Consider the following 14,726-nt stretch of genomic DNA (forward strand, 5'->3'; position numbering starts at 1 on the left):
AAAATTGCTGGGCCAAAGAACTATAAAAATTAGCGGTGTGAAGATAATATTTTCTGGACTGTTTCCTGCTTATTTGAGCCACTGCTTGCTGTCAGTGAATAGACAGCGATTTTGCCCACTTAACCTGAGGTGGATTATAAGTGCGCCTTGTGGAACCGTTTGGCGCAAAAAAGAGGACTTTGCCGCGAAAAGAACCAGGCGGAGTCATCACCCAGCCAGCAAGGAGGAAGAACGCCGCCCTGTCTGGAGGAAAAAGTGCCGCCTACCTGAGTCCCGGAGCTACGAGAGGCCGCGCCCACCTGCTGACGCTGTACGCAGGACGCTCAACGCCCGTAGCCACGCATCTCGCGAGACTTGGAGCGAGCACCACCGGAGTAAGTACGGACTTAAAACTTGTACCCGCTCCTCCAATCACCTTACCGAAACCTTCCCGACCCCTGCCAGGGCACCGGAGGGAGCCCCGTTAGTAACCAAAGACTTCTGGAAAAAAAAAAATAATAATTCCATTGCCGCTCCGGTCCGCTCTGCTACATTTAAAGGGCCATACCCCCCCTAGCAACGCCATGTCCACACCTGAGGAAAACGGACAGGTGGCCCCAGTCGTGTCTTCTGAAGTACCCACAGCCGACACTAGGGCCCCTGCTGCCGCGGCACCGTCAAGTCTGATGCCGCTAACCATGCCGTACTATTTTGGGGCCCCCTGGTTCCCACGTTATTCAGGGGAAGCCCATAAGTTAAAGGACTTTAGGGAGCAGATACTGGCCTTGTTCCGGCTTTATCCCATAACTGCTGAACAACAAATGGAGATCCTCCTAGCTGAGTTAGAAGGGGCCGCCCGCAGGGAAGTCATGTCATGGCCCCGCTCTGAGAAGAGTAGCCTGGAACAGATTTTTGATCGCTTGGGCACCACATTTGAGGCCAGAACGGTGTCAGAAGTTAAAATGCGTTTCTTCAGCAGAAAGCAGCAGCCTGGAGAGTCGCTCCGCGATTTTGCCCTATCCTTACAAGAGACACTGAGAGCTGTAGTCCAAGTGGATCCTAAAGAAGCTGAGGACCAGGACCGGACTCTTAGGGAGCAATTCATTGCGGGCATAGGTACTGAGCACTTAAAGGGCCAGCTACGCATGTTGTCAGCCCAACACCCCCACTGTGCATTTCTGGACTTTAAGGAATTGGCCATCAGTATATTAGGCCAGAACCCTGCTCCCGGGCCAGCAGCCTCCTATGAACCCCAGGCTTGTCAGCCAAAGACTGTGAATGTGGGGTCTGCAGGGGTCAGTCAGGCCACCCAAGCTCCAGTCACAGATGTAGTGGCAGCCCTCATGGAGCAAGTGAACCACCTTACTCTAAGTCTAGAGAAGGTGTGCAAGAAAATAGAGGAGTGGGAGAGACCATTGTTACTGGAAGACGAAGGTCCTTTTCCTCCAAGGCTCCCACCTGCATATGGAGACGTATACCCAAAAGAGCCTGATGGGCGACCGAGGTACCGGCCCAGAAGTAGAAAACAGCCTGTCTGCCACCACTGCAAGAAATATGGACATACTGAATCAATGTGCTGGCAGTTAAACGGGCAACTCCTGAGGCAGAGGACCGCCCCTCGGGAGGTAGAACAGTAGGTCCAAAGGATCCAAGCTGGATGCCTAAGTATGTAGGATCCCGTCCAAAAGTCAATATATGTATCAACGGGATACCCTTTGAAGCCCTGTTGGACACTGGGTCACAGGTCACCACCATTCAACGGCCTGCCTTTGACAAATTCTGGGAGCCAAGTCTCCTCACCCAGCCACCAGAGTCCTGGCTGGATATCATTGCCAGCAACGGTAAGCCAGTGAAAGTGCATGGGTATTGGGAACCTACCCTTCATGTGGGAGAAGCCACCTTACCACAGCAAGGCGTGATTGTGGTGCAAGCAGGAGATAAAGGAGGACACCCTGTGATCCTAGGGACTAACGTCCTGAAAAGTTGCTACTCCGAAGTACTTGAAGCATTGAATCAAACTATATCTTCAGCCTCACCTGCTTCTAGGAGAGTTATTCAAAAGACTATTAGTGTGCTGTGTGCTCAACAAAGGTTCGCCAACAAGAAAGGAGAAATTTGCACTGTCCGGATCCGGGATAACCGGCCGGTAATTCTGCCTCCAAATTCCCAGATCATCCTGTGGTGCCGTGCTGTGTTAGGGATCCAGGGCCAGGACTATCAAGCCCTAGTGGAACCTATTCCCTTTGAAAATCATCCCTTCGTACGGACAGCCAAGAGCCTGGTGACCGTGTCTCAAGGTAAAGTGCCTGTCCATTTAATTAACTTTGGTGATCATCCCGTTACTCCCCTTAAACACTGCCCCGTTGCTCAGCTTTTTCAGGTGTTTTTCCAGGATGTGATCCGTTTGCCTGCCACGGAGGCGTTCCAGACCACACAGAGCAGCAGCACCCCAACAACATCCTGGTGGGAAGAACTACATGTGGGGGACGAATCCACCCCAAAGGAGCAAATAGAGGGAGTCCTGAAGCTGGTGAAGGAGCACCACCAGGCTTTCAGCAAGCACTCCACGGACTACGGAGAGGTCAGTGTAATCAAACACACTATACCCACTGGCTCTCATCCTCCTATTAAGGAGAGGCACAGACCCATACCGCCTACTACCTATCAGTCTGTGAAAGAGATGATAAAAGAGATGAAAGACTCTAATATAATCCGGGACAGTCATAGTCCCTGGGCTGCGCCCCTAGTACTTGTTCGGAAAAAAGGTGGCAGCATAAGGTTCTGCGTGGATTACAGAAAAATTAATCAAATCACCCACAAAGATGCATATCCATTGCCACGCATTGAAGAGTCCTTGACTGCCCTGGGGTCATCAGCCTATTTCTCCACTTTGGACTTAACCAGCGGGTACTGGCAAGTACCCATAGCCCCAGAAGATCAAGAAAAGACTGCTTTCACCACACCTATGAGCCTGTTCGAATTTAATTATATGCCGTTTGGACTGTGTAACGCTCCAGGAACGTTCCAGAGGCTGATGGAACGTTGTTTAGGCCATAGGAATTTTGAGACTGTACTCTTATATCTGGATGACGTCATTGTATACTCCAAGACGTATAAGGACCATTTAAAGCACCTGGGTGAGGTGTTTCAAGTTCTTGCTAAATATGGCCTCAAAATCAAGCCATCCAAGTGCCACCTGCTGAAACCAGCGGTCAAATACCTTGGGCACGTTGTCAGTGCCGAAGGAGTACAGCCTGATCCTGATAAACTTGCTGCTGTCCGCAACTGGCCTACTCCTACGACCGTGAAGGAGGTGAGAAGCTTTCTCAGTTTTGCAGGGTACTACAGGCGTTTCATCCCGCATTTCGCACAAATTGCGGATCCCATCCAGGAACTCCTGAGGGGGCATCCAAAGAAGAGCCCGAAAACTCCTATTCCTGTTTGAATGGAACCAAGAACGGGAAATTGCCTTTCAACTCCTGAAGAAGAAGTTGACTGAACCCCCTGTTCTGGGTTACCCAGATTATCAGAAGCCATTCCACCTCTACACAGATGCCAGTAAAAGAGGCCTGGGGGCCGTGTTGGCTCAAGTGCAAGATAACAAAGAAAGGGTAATTGCCTACGCCAGCAGATCCCTGAAGGGAGCTGAAAAGAATGACCAGAATTACAGTTCTTTCAAGCTGGAGTTTTTTGCCTTAGTGTGGGCTGTGACCGAAAAGTTTAAAGACTATCTCGCTGCCACACCATTTGTTGCCTTCACGGACAATAATCCCCTGGCACATCTGAATACGGCCAAGTTAGGGGCACTGGAGCAAAGATGGGCCTCCTGCCTTGCCAACTATGACTTTGCTGTGAAATACCGGGCAGGGCGCTCCAATGATAATGCCGATGCTCTGTCGCGGCTTCCCACTACAGAGGCCCCAGATGAACTGAAAGATGCCTGGGAAGAAGTGGAAATGCCCGCGTTCTACAATAAATTTGCCCAGCAGGATAATATCCGTACTGAAGATCTCCCTGCTGCTGATCCTCCCTCATCAGATGGTCCTGAGTCCAGAGGCGATCAAGGAAGATGGATTAAGCTCCAGTCCGAAAGTAGAGTCCTCAGTGAACTGCTCGACTTCCTTACCAGTGGGAAAATCCCTGAGAGAATCTGCAGGAAGAGTGCAGACCCAGAACTAGTGAGACTGTGGAGACATCGCCACCAACTATTCCTTCAAAGAGGATCCAGTGTCCTGTGATAGAGTGTACCAAATTCTCCTGCCACGTCGGGATGCCAGCCTGGTACTGGATATGTACCACAACCAGTCCGGACACTTCGGTGTGCAAAAGACTGAGGCCACCATACGTAGAAGATTCTATTGGATTGGGATGAGAGAGGATATCGAGAAATGGTGCCGAGAATGCACTGCCTGTGCTGTGGGACGAACTGAACGCCATGACCAGAGGGCGCCTCTCCATCCTATTGTAAGTACAGCTCCTTTAGAACTTGTCGCTATTGATCATGTGAAGTTGGAGCCGAGTCGCTCTGGGTATACGTATGCCATGACTATAATTGATCACTTCCACAAGTTTGTCGTAGCAGTGCCTGTGAAAGACCTGACAGCTAAGACTACAGCGGAGGCGTTCTGGAAGCATTTCCTGCTGCCCTATGGCTGCCCAGAAAGGATCCTCACTGACCAAGGGTCCGCGTTTGAGTCGCAGCTGTTCCATGAGATGTGCCTGCTGCACAACTGCCAGAAAGTCCGGACCACCGCCTATCATCCGCAAGGTAACGGACTCTGTGAAAAAATGAATAAGACTCTCATTGAAATGCTGAGAGAAGTACCCCCTGAGACGAGGAGTGATTGGCCTACTCTGTTGCCACAGCTTATGTACACCTATAACAACACCATCCATTGTTCCACCGGTTACACCCCGTTCTATCTGATGTTTGGGCGACAAGGGAGATTACCTGCGGATCACTCCCTGGGGGTACAAGTGCCGGATGTGGTCAACCCACTGCCCAGGACTGATTGGGTAGTGGAGCACCAAAGGCGTCTTCTTAATGCCAAAGAGATCATGCAAGAACGCATGGAAAATGTCCGGGAACGCCAGCAAAAAGACTATGACCAGACTGCCCGTGCGGAACCCCTGGCTCTTGGAGACAAGGTGTGGTTAAAAAACAACCACCGGACCAGCAAGTTGGACAGCAAATGGGAAAGGATTCCCTACGTTATTACTGCCATACCCAATGCTGCAGCCCACATTTACCAGGTCTCCAGAGAAGGAAAAGGTCCCCAAGTCGTTCACAGGAACCGCCTCAAGCCTTGTATAGAAGGAGAACCAGCGGCAGAGGAAATGGAGCCTGAGCCTTCTGAGGAAGAGTTGCCGGCTCCACCTATGGACCCTATGCAGGCTGTGGAGAACTTGATCCATGATAAAGAGCCGCTCCACTGGGCCCTCACGCCTTGGTTGAATTTACTGGTTCCTGCTCCTGTTAGTCCTCCGTCTCAGGACATCTTACCCCAGAGAGCTCCTGAAGTGGCTCCAGGGGCGGTGAGCTCCCCTGACCTTCCTGAGTCCAGGCAGGAAGAATCCCTGCCACTAAGGAGGTCCACTCGTTCTACCAGGGGGCACCCACCTGTGAGGTTTGGGGACTACATTATGGGCCCAGGTAGCCCCTCACGGGAAACCCCTGTTTAACCCTTTGCAAGCCTGGGTACGGACTCATGTGATCCTGTGAGCCTCCAAGGACTTATGGTTGCTCACATTATTATGGACAATTTGCATTCAAAGTTTATAATGGACTATCCTGGTATTGTTGATACGCTGCACCAGGTCAGCGCCCCTGTTCCCTTACATTATCCTGAGAGAAGAGAACGACGCCCCTTTTCACCATTCCTTTCAGTGACACTGTTTGTTAATCCTTATATTGTTGCTGTGTATGCCTGTTCTCTATTTTCTTTCAGACTGAAGTATCCAGCCGGGCAGGGCCCCTCCATGTTGCGCCGAGGACGGGCAACGTTATAGCGTGGTTGCATGTAGTGTCCCACTAGGTAAAGGTGGGCACTACACAAGGGTTAATGTGCCTTATTACATTTAATGTCATGTGTATGCATTTCCCTGTGTTATCTGGGTGTCAGGCCTGTTAGGGTGCAGTTTAGCCTCCCAGGCGTTAGAGGGAGCTAGAGAGCCCTAGATATATATAGGTAGGCCCAGACAGGGGAGTGGTAGTGCATTCCAGGGGACTAGAGGAGTCACTTCGTCTACCTGAAGCTCCTGAGGCTAGGATTAGCTCAGTTGAGATACCCCAGTTGCAGGACAGCACCTCCTGGGACAAAACCTGCAGTTACCCTCAAGTCAAGCAGAGACAGTGTCATCAGCTCAGATAAGTAAGCTAATGGGCAGAGGAATTATAGAGTGAGAGCAAGAATCCATACGGGAGGAAGATATATTTTACCAAGGATTTAAGCCAGCATTTAGGCATCCGGGCCTTGGGATAGAAACCAGAGAGGAGTTCTAAAGAACAGAGTACACTATTTCTGAGGAAAGGTACTACCTGATTCTGAGCGTGTTGTGGATTACCCTCTGAGTATCTTGCACAGAATTATACCTGCTAGTATTTGTATTGAAGCCTGCTTGTGAAGCACTTGATATAAGGGACTGCATTACCATCTTGACGTACAAAGTTGGACTGTTTAAGTAAAGCAATGTTTGGTTCACTATAACACCTGTGTACCTCACTTATTACTACTATAAATCGGTGTGCCACCGTTACAGGCACTGGCGTCACGAATCTTAAAGGGACCTCAAAATACCTGCAACATCCAGGGCACCTCACACAACATCAGGCCAGGTCTCTACATACAGAGTGTGCCCCAGAGGACCTTGTGTCTACCTCTCATTCACTGTCGCATGCCTGCCCAGGGTTCTCCTTCAAATAGTGAGTAACCCTCGATTGCCCATAACCGTGACCTCACTTCGCTATACCCTGCAGGTCTGGCGTGCTGCATAGGTAGATGCAGGACTGAATGCCAAAAGCCGGCATTTATGCCAGAAAGATGTTGGATCCCATTACAGTCAATTGTCAATCCCAAATCCTGCCTCTTATTCTTCTCACTGCCATGCCCCTAAAGGGGTTGTCTGGTTTCAGCAGGATACCAAGCAACATAGGAAATCCACCTGCAATACTTTCCTGGCCGATACCACACCACCACAACTGTTTAAGATCTTTTTACCTGACTACCGTAGTGACTTCACTTAGAAAATGGATGACCACTGCAGGCTAGTGATTGGCTGCAGTGGTCACATCTTGTCGACGTGACATCACTGCTGCAGCTGAATAAACAGATCCCGTTCGGGAGAACTGGAGCAGCAATGCGGGATCTGCCAAGTAAGTAATGATCATTTCTTTATAGCAGGCTGATCCCATATGTTATCTGGTTTCCTCCTGATATCAGACAACTCCCTTAACCCCTTCCCGACATATGACATAATAGTATGTCATGGCGGCAAGTGACTTGCCGCATTTTGACGTACTATTACGTCATGGTGATCACTGCAGGGGCCCGGCAGTCTCTGATAGCCAGGCCTCTGCTGTATCCGCCGGCATCGCTGTAAAAGTTAATGCCAGTGGGTGAGAAGGCAGCCCGATGCCATGCACAGGCTGCCCAATGCCTTGCACAGCATCAAGACCTGCCTTTTACGGGGGCCGAGGAGATCCAGCCCCAGGCTGGGTCTCCTAGGCAACCTGTTAGGCTGGGTTCAGACCTGAGCGTATTTGATATGCGCGTTTAACGCGCGTTTTTGTCGCACGTTTTTGTCCATAGTCAACGCGCGTATTACGCACGTTTGTGTAATTAACAGCAGTGTCCTATGGCTGCAAACGCGCGACAAAACGCCCCAAAGAAGCTCAAGAACTTTTTTGAGCGTAGGGCGTTTTTCAGCGCGTTCAAAAGCGCTGTAAAACGCTCAAGTGAGAACCAGGGCCATAGGGAAGCATTGGTTTTCATGTGTTGAGCGTTTTACAGCACGTTTGAACGCGCTGTAAAACGCTCAAGTGTGAACCCAGCCTAAGTGTATTACTCAGTGTAATAGACTAATAGGCAAAGCATTACAATACAGATGATTTGTAATGCATTGCAGAGGGGATCAGACCCTCAAAATTATATTTTATACTTTCTGTTTTAAAAGCAGAGAAATTGAAATTTAGAAAATTTTAAATTTTTATAAATTTTTGGTAAATTTGGGATTTTTTCATAAATAAAGGTGAAATATATTGACTCAAATTTATGACTGCTGCTCACATTGCTTTGATAAAGGCACTTGCATGTGTCAAAATGCGCGTCACCTCTTCTATGAGTGGCGAATAAACCCTATATAATTGCACTACCAAGGAGTACCGGTCTCTTCCTTCATTTAAGCATCCGGAGTGACGTCCGCTAACCGCGCACCCATACCTTCACGCAGTGCCGCCTGACTATTCGTAACCAGCATTCAAATTTATGACTATCATGAAGTACAATGTGTCACGAAAAAATAATCTCAGAATGGCTTGGATAAATAAAACCAAAGTTATCACCACATAAATTGATACATGTCAGATTTGCATAAAATGGCCTGGGCAGGAGGGTGAAAACTGGCCCGGGGTAGAAGGGCTTAACCCCTTAAGGACCCTGCCATTTTTCACCTTAAAGGGAACCTGTCACCGGGATTTTGGGTATAGAGCGGAGGACATGGGTTGCTAGATGGCCGTTAGCACATCCGCAATACCCAGTCCCCATAGCTCTGTGTGTTTTTATTGTGTAAAAAAACCCGATTTGATACATATGCAAATTAACATAAAAGAGTCATATCTTACTTGTGTGACCAGAGAAGAGTCATATTTTCAAGCTCTGACTCATCTCAGGTTAATTTGCATATCTATAAAATCGTTTTTTTTACACAATAAAATCACACAGGCCATTTTTTGCTAATCTGACATGTGTCATTTTATGTGGTGATAACTTTAAAATGCTTTTACTTATCCAGGCCATACTGAGATTGTTTTCTCGTCATATATTGTACTTCATGACAGTGGAAAAATTTAGTAAAATGTATTATTTTTTTAATAAAAAAATTTAAAATTTGGAAAAATTAGCAAATTTCCGAATTACAATTTCTCTACTTTTATAATAGATAGTAATACCTCTAAAAATAGTTATTACTTTACATTCCCCATATGTCTACTTCATGTTTGGATCATTTTGTGAATGTCATTTTATTTTTTGGGGACGTTAGAAGGCTTAGAAGTTTAGAAGCAAATCTTGAAATTTTTCTGAAAATTTCCAAAACCCACTTTTTAAGGACCAGTTCAGGTCTGAAGTCACTTTGTGAGGCTTACATAATAGAAACCACCCAAATATGACCCCATTTTAGAAACTACACCCCTCAAGGTATTCAAAACAGATTTTACTAACTTTGTTAACCTTTAGGTGTTCCACAAGAATTAATGGAAAATAGAGATAACATTTAAAAATTTCACTTTTTTGGCAGACATTTGAATCCATTTTTTCCAGTTACAAGTTGCAAGGTTTTTTTTTTTTTTTTTTTAAACCAAGGGTTAACAGCCAAACAAAACTCAATATTTATGGCCCTGATTCTGTAGTTTACAGAAACACCCCATATGTGGTCGTAAACTGCTGTACGGGCACACAGTATTGTGCAGAAGGAAAGGAATGCCATATGGTTTTTGGAAAGCAGATTTCACTGGGATAATTTTAAGCTGCCATGTCACATTTGAGGACTCCCTGATGCACCCCTAGAGTAGAAACTGCAAAAAAGTGACCCCATTTTAGAAACTACACCCCTCAAGATATACAAAACTGATTTTACAAACTTTGTTAACCCTTTAGGTGTTCCACAAGAATTGATGGAAAATAGAGATGAAATTTCAGAATTTCACTTTTTTGGCAGATTTTCCATTTTAATCAATTTTTTTCCAGTTACAAAGCAAGGGTTAACAGCCAAACAAAACTCAATATTTATGGCCCTGATTCTGTAGTTTACAGAAACACCCTCTATGTGGTCGTAAACTGCTGTATGGGCACACGGTATTGCGCAGAAGGAAAGGAACGCCATACTGTTTTTGGAAAGCAGATTTCACTGGGATAATTTTAAGCTGCCATATCACATATGAAGTCCCCCTGATGCACCCCTAGAGTAGAAACTCCAAAAAAGTGACCCATTTTAGAAACTACGGGATAAGGTGGCAGTTTTGTTGGTACTATATTGGGTTACATATGATTTTTGGTTGATCTATATTACACTTTTTGTGAGGCAAGGTAACAAGAAATAGATGTTTTGGCACCGTTTTTATTTTTTGTTATTTACAACATTCATCTGACAGGTTAGATCATGTGGTATTTTTATAGAGCAGGTTGTTACGGACACGACAATTTCAAATATGACTTATTTTGGTGGTTTGTTTCAGTTTTACATAACAAAGCATTTTTGAAAAAAAAATATTTTTTTGTGTCTCCACATTCTGAAAGCCGTAGTTTTATTTATTTTTTGAACGACTGTCTTGTGTAGGGGCTAATTTGTTTTGGGATGAGATGACGGTTTGATTGGTAGTATTATGGGGTGCATATGACTTTTGGATCGCTTGCTATTACACTTTTTGTGATGTAAGGTGACAAAAAATTGCTTTTTTTACACCGTTTTTATATTATTATTTTTTACGGTATTCACCTGAGTGGTTAGGTTATGTGATATTTTTATAGAGCAGGTTATTACAGATGCGGCAATACATAATATGTAAACTTTTTTTTATTTATGTAAGTTTTACACAATGATTTCATTTTTGAAACAAAAAAAATCGTGTTTTAGTGTCTCCATAGTCTGAGAGCCATAGTTTTTTCAGTTTTTGGGTGATTATCTTAAGTAGGGTACGATTTTTGCGGGATGAGATGATGGTTTGATTGGCACTATTTTGGGGTGAGTATGATTTTTTGATCGCTTGCTATTACACTTTTTGTGATGTAAGATGACAAAAAATTGCTTTTTTTACGCCGTTTTTATTACATTTTTTTTATGGTGTTCACCTGAGGGATTAGGTCATATCAGGTCAAATACCTAATATGTATACTTTTTTTATTTACTTAAGTTTTACACAATAACAGCATTTTTAAAACAAAAAAATGATGTTTTAGTGTCTCCATATTCTGAGCCATAGTTGTTTTTTTGGGGGCGATTGTCTTAGGTAGGGGCTCATGTTTTGTGAGATGAGGTGACGGTTAGATTGGTACTATTTTGGCGGGCATATGCCTTTTTGATCGCTTCGTGTTGTACTTTTAGTGATGGAAGGTGACAAAAAATTGTTTATTTAGCACATTTTTTATTTTATTTTTTTGATGGTGTTCATCTGAGGGGTTTGGTCATGTGATATGTTTATAGAGCCGGTCGATACGGACGCGGCGATACCTAATATATCTACTTTTCTTTTTTTCTATTTTTTACAAAAAATGTTTTACTTTATTTGGGGAAAATTACTTCTTTTTTTTTTACTTGAAACTTTCAATTTTAGGGGGGGAAAACTTTATTTTTTCTACTTTTTTTCACTTTATTTTTTGTCCCACTTTGGGACTTCAACTTTTGGGGGTCTGATCCCCTTTACAATGCATTCCAATTCTTCTGTATTGGAATGCATTGGCTGTATGTGTAATACAGTGTGTATTACACATACCGCTTCCTGCCTGTGAGATCCAGGGGGCTGGATCTCACAGGCTCTCAACTGGAAGGCAGCCCACATGCCTAAGGAAGGCATCGGGCTGCCTTCCATGCCATCGGGTCCCCGTCACAGCAGCACGGGGACCAGGGGAGCCCATCCTACATATAATAGGCCACTCCTAACAAACACTGTACAGCTGAAATTCTATTGTTGAGGCCTGACTCTACACATCATACAGGGAGGGGAGGACCTGTCCTAGCTGCACTGCCTGCTTCACATTATACAATAAACAGCAAGCTACAGCCAGGAAGCTCCTCCCTCCCCAGATCTTGCTCAAGGCCTGTGGTTCCCCCCCACCACTACACCCCTCAAGGTATTCAAAACAGATTTTACTAACTTTGTTAACCTTTAGGTGTTCCACAAGAATTAATGGAAAATAGAGATAACATTTAAAAATTTCACTTTTTTGGCAGACATTTGAATCCATTTTTTACAGTTACAAGTTGCAAGGTTTTTTTTTTTTTTTTTTAAACCAAGGGTTAACAGCCAAACAAAACTCAATATTTATGGCCCTGATTCTGTAGTTTACAGAAACACCCCATATGTGGTCGTAAACTGCTGTACGGGCACACAGTATTGTGCAGAAGGAAAGGAATGCCATATGGTTTTTGGAAAGCAGATTTCACTGGGATAATTTTAAGCTGCCATGTCACATTTGAGGACTCCCTGATGCACCCCTAGAGTAGAAACTGCAAAAAAGTGACCCCATTTTAGAAACTACACCCCTCAAGATATACAAAACTGATTTTACAAACTTTGTTAACCCTTTAGGTGTTCCACAAGAATTGATGGAAAATAGAGATGAAATTTCAGAATTTCACTTTTTTGGCAGATTTTCCATTTTAATCAATTTTTTTCCAGTTACAAAGCAAGGGTTAACAGCCAAACAAAACTCAATATTTATGGCCCTGATTCTGTAGTTTACAGAAACACCCTCTATGTGGTCGTAAACTGCTGTATGGGCACACGGTATTGCGCAGAAGGAAAGGAACGCCATACTGTTTTTGGAAAGCAGATTTCACTGGGATAATTTTAAGCTGCCATATCACATATGAAGTCCCCCTGATGCACCCCTAGAGTAGAAACTCCAAAAAAGTGACCCATTTTAGAAACTACGGGATAAGGTGGCAGTTTTGTTGGTACTATATTGGGTTACATATGATTTTTGGTTGATCTATATTACACTTTTTGTGAGGCAAGGTAACAAGAAATAGATGTTTTGGCACCGTTTTTATTTTTTGTTATTTACAACATTCATCTGACAGGTTAGATCATGTGGTATTTTTATAGAGCAGGTTGTTACGGACACGACAATTTCAAATATGACTTATTTTGGTGGTTTGTTTCAGTTTTACATAACAAAGCATTTTTGAAAAAAAAATATTTTTTTGTGTCTCCACATTCTGAAAGCCGTAGTTTTATTTATTTTTTGAACGACTGTCTTGTGTAGGGGCTAATTTGTTTTGGGATGAGATGACGGTTTGATTGGTAGTATTATGGGGTGCATATGACTTTTGGATCGCTTGCTATTACACTTTTTGTGATGTAAGGTGACAAAAAATTGCTTTTTTTACACCGTTTTTATATTATTATTTTTTACGGTATTCACCTGAGTGGTTAGGTTATGTGATATTTTTATAGAGCAGGTTATTACAGATGCGGCAATACATAATATGTCAACTTTTTTTTATTTATGTAAGTTTTACACAATGATTTCATTTTTGAAACAAAAAAAATCGTGTTTTAGTGTCTCCATAGTCTGAGAGCCATAGTTTTTTCAGTTTTTGGGTGATTATCTTAAGTAGGGTACGATTTTTGCGGGATGAGATGATGGTTTGATTGGCACTATTTTGGGGTGAGTATGATTTTTTGATCGCTTGCTATTACACTTTTTGTGATGTAAGATGACAAAAAATTGCTTTTTTTACGCCGTTTTTATTACATTTTTTTTATGGTGTTCACCTGAGGGATTAGGTCATATCAGGTCAAATACCTAATATGTATACTTTTTTTATTTACTTAAGTTTTACACAATAACAGCATTTTTAAAACAAAAAAATGATGTTTTAGTGTCTCCATATTCTGAGCCATAGTTGTTTTTTTGGGGGCGATTGTCTTAGGTAGGGGCTCATGTTTTGTGAGATGAGGTGACGGTTAGATTGGTACTATTTTGGCGGGCATATGCCTTTTTGATCGCTTCGTGTTGTACTTTTAGTGATGGAAGGTGACAAAAAATTGTTTATTTAGCACATTTTTTATTTTATTTTTTTGATGGTGTTCATCTGAGGGGTTTGGTCATGTGATATGTTTATAGAGCCGGTCGATACGGACGCGGCGATACCTAATATGTCTACTTTTCTTTTTTTCTATTTTTTACAAAAAATGTTTTACTTTATTTGGGGAAAATTACTTCTTTTTTTTTTACTTGAAACTTTCAATTTTAGGGGGGGAAAACTTTATTTTTTCTACTTTTTTTCACTTTATTTTTTGTCCCACTTTGGGACTTCAACTTTTGGGGGTCTGATCCCCTTTACAATGCATTCCAATTCTTCTGTATTGGAATGCATTGGCTGTATGTGTAATACAGTGTGTATTACACATACCGCTTCCTGCCTGTGAGATCCAGGGGGCTGGATCTCACAGGCTCTCAACTGGAAGGCAGCCCACATGCCTAAGGAAGGCATCGGGCTGCCTTCCATGCCATCGGGTCCCCGTCACAGCAGCACGGGGACCAGGGGAGCCCATCCTACATATAATAGGCCACTCCTAACAAACACTGTACAGCTGAAATTCTATTGTTGAGGCCTGACTCTACACATCATACAGGGAGGGGAGGACCTGTCCTAGCTGCACTGCCTGCTTCACATTATACAATAAACAGCAAGCTACAGCCAGGAAGCTCCTCCCTCCCCAGATCTTGCTCAAGGCCTGTGGTTCCCCCCCACCATCTGCCACCCTCCTGTGGCCTGCTGCCCCCTTTGGCCGTCCTCACCCACTC

Source organism: Bufo bufo, chromosome 2, assembly GCF_905171765.1.
Source record: "Bufo bufo chromosome 2, aBufBuf1.1, whole genome shotgun sequence".
NCBI lineage: Eukaryota > Metazoa > Chordata > Amphibia > Anura > Bufonidae > Bufo > Bufo bufo.